A 3,411-nucleotide genomic window follows, 5' to 3' on the forward strand; every position below is an offset into this window, starting at 1 on the left:
GTAGCAGCATGACAGCCCTTTAATGGTACCAGTGACCCTTATGTGAGGTCAGCAGGGACTGTTTTATGTAAGCTGGAACATTTGATCTTTTTTCTATTTCTAATAACAATTTACTGCTTTATTTAGATCCTGAAGCTTCATGCCATTAGCAGAAGAACAGGCAATAAAAAGATTTACTTAAATTCAGAGCACAGGTGGAGGATGAGAGTTTAAGCTCTCCAAGTTGTCAGTAGGAAAACTGTAGGAACACTTCTATGTGAGTGCAGAGGAGGAACTCACTACAGGTAACTCCATTACAGGTAACCTGAGTTTTGCTTTGCCTACTATGTACTTCTGTTTTTCAGCAGAATGGGCTTTCTGAACAGTGCTTCATGTGTTAGGTTACAAAGCTATTTTCACTAGTTTCAAGTACTCCTTTCATCTTGGTTGTATGCAGGCTGGCTAGGATGGACCCTACCAAAAGGCATAATGGGAAGTAAGAAAAAAATACAGACAGCAGGAAAGATTCAACTCAGGATCCAGTTCTGAGTCATTTGATTTTGACCTTCACTCTTAAGGATCCTGGCACACATCTGAGATTGAATGTCTGGCTCTGCAGTAACGAGCAGGCTCTGTGGAGTGTCTTTTTTGTGGAACAACAGCCTTAAGTATAGATTTCCTTGCTTTATGGCGAGTTTCAAATCTGGTTTTCTTCAAACAAGAAAATGGTTTATTGTGAAACAGGTAGAATGGCTATGAAAAGTGGAAAGGAAAAAATAATAAAGTGAGTCCAATAAAACTATGTAAAAGCAGTAAAATCAGCCAACTAAAGAAAGGAAGGTTCCTGAATCAGGCTATGTGTACTTTAAACACAGCCCACTGTGCCTTGCTATTTCAGGACATATTGTGTTTATCTTATACATATATACATTATATTATGTATATATATTGTGTTTATATTATACATATTTTAGAGATAAGATCAAATTTGTAATTTAGATCAGAATGTCCCTCCCAAATGTGAACTTCTTCAGCATTACTGAGTCACAATGGAAAACGATGGTCTGTGGGGATATAACAAAGCAACTCAAAAAGCTCATGAACGGAAATTCAGTTTTCTAAATGAAACAGGTTCTGTTTAGAGACCCTGCTGGGCCAGCTGCTCACAACTCAGCAGCCCTGTAAAGGTGCAGGTAAGTGTGTCAGGACTGCCAGGCTGTGCTGCTGTGCTTTCTAACACAGTGCCTGGCTGATGGTCTCTCTTACCCTTCCTAGTTGTGGTTCTTCTTCATCAGTGACAAGTGCAGCCTCTGCTGGAAGACCCAGTGTGTGGCTTAGATGCATCAGGCCAAAGAGGAAGTGAAGAGACCTGACCACCAAATGTCTGGGAAACTGAGTTAATATTACCTTATTCACAGCAATGACAGGGTTCCAGGTACTGACACAAAGGTGTGGCTGTTGGGACATTCTATTTTTTTTTGGCAAGTTTAGAGTTTTGGGGTATTTTGGTCAGAGGATAGGAAAGGAAAAAACAATTCAAAAAATGCCCCTGTCCCAGTTGTACTCTCCAGGTGCCTGCTGGTTCTTCTCTTTCTTGTGGGTGAAATCTGTACTGTACGGCTGGGATTTTATTTTACTTCACTCTTTGCTGACCATGTCCACAAGCACAGTGAGAGGCAGGCAGTATCTGCAGTCTGCTGTGGTGACATTGCCAGGGTGGTAGCACAGGAAATGTCAGGATGCACTGTGGCCATGACATTAAACACCTGTCTTTCAGCTTTATTTGAGCAAAATAAGGAGCTTTCTTTACTTGTGCAGTATCTGCTTACCTTGCCTCTTGGTGAGTGTTTGTATTCACCTGGTGGCTCTTACTGTAAAGCCTCACAATGCTTTTCCAGGGAATGCAGGTGCTTTTGGCTCAATGCTGGATTACCCAAGCCTCAGGAGGCTGTGTTTAAACTGCAGCACCCATCCATGTCAATGTGCCATTAAATTATGTTAGCAGCTGCAGTTGAAGGCCAGTGCCGGTGAAGGGAGGAAACTGGATACCAGGAAGCTCAGTTGGTTGTGCAGTCAGCTCTGTTCTGTGGGGTGTCAGCACCAGTGCATTGAATAGGTCTCCACTCTGAGAGATTAAATAGTCCTGCACTTCCTATGCCTGCAGAGTCTAGAGCACTAGATATCATGTAATTGAGCTTTTATTCCCAAACCTTTGTAAAGCTTTGTCATTTTAGCTTTTCAAGTATATAAAAATACCAACCAGGCATAGAGGAACTGTGCCTCTTACCACAGTTGTGAGTGTGCCCAGCTGCCAGCTGTGAGCCCTGGGAGGATGCTCTGAGGATGAGCTGAGTAGATAGAGCCCCAGAAACAAGCAACACGTTTTAACTTTGATTGGCACTTTATCTTGTCAGTGCAATTTTTCTTACCACCTTTGCCATTTTTACGAATTAGAAGTAATGTAGAGGGAAAATGGGATATTATCACCCAATTAACTTTGCTGCTCCTCTGAAACTATTATGTGCTTAGCAGAGCTTGGAATTTCTGGCTCTTGAGGAAAAAAATACTGTTTTTCGACGGAAGACGTTTGGAAATCTTAAACTGGGAACTGCAGTGGAGTCTCGGCTGAACTCCAGCAGGTCGGGGAGAGGGCGCGGGGGAGCGCGGCCCGCAGGGGGCAGCAGAGGGGGCGGCTGCGGCCCTTGGCCCTGAGTGGCTGGGGGCGTCTTCGGTGCCTCCTCCGTGGAAATCAATTCTCTATTGAAATGCGAGACAGAACTGCCAGGTTTCCCTTCAGGAAGTAGTCTGTTCAGAAAGTGACACGCTGCTCCACAAAAATCCTTTTCCGTGTAGAAGCACAGTCAAAGTAGCATTCAAGGTGTTGAGGTGCATGAAGTGACTGATGTGAGAAGGAGGATGGTGCTTTCCCATAAAATTGTTGGTCCTGTAAGTACTCAGATACTATTGCATAACTCTGTTAGAAGACAGAAAATTGAATGGTTCTGAGTCTGAAGAAATTCATTTATGAAGGACAGATAAAGCTCAGAGTATCTCATCTTGACTGTTCAGTGACACTGTAACAAGGTGACAACCTCCAGAATAGAGCAAGGATAATAAAAATTGGTACTTTTTTTTAGTATACAGCATGATTAGACACACTGGTGTTGATGGTGATAATTTATCAAAACCCAGAAGTTCACAGCTGGTAAGAACACCCATTATTCATGAAAATGTGATGGCTGGAGTTATGCCAGACAAAGATCAATCTAACCATACCATCTGTACATGTGCTTGTGTGCCTTTCCTGCACTGCAGACATCCAGCCTAGAGATGAGGAAGTTTATGTCACGTTCCCATCAGGGTCAAAACTTCAGCCAAATATGTTTTTCTAGATGCTTCCTTTGTTGTCAGAAAATCACCTTTAAACTGAAA

Source organism: Geospiza fortis, unplaced genomic scaffold (genome assembly GCF_000277835.1).
Source record: "Geospiza fortis unplaced genomic scaffold, GeoFor_1.0 scaffold171, whole genome shotgun sequence".
In the NCBI taxonomy this organism is placed as follows: domain Eukaryota; kingdom Metazoa; phylum Chordata; class Aves; order Passeriformes; family Thraupidae; genus Geospiza; species Geospiza fortis.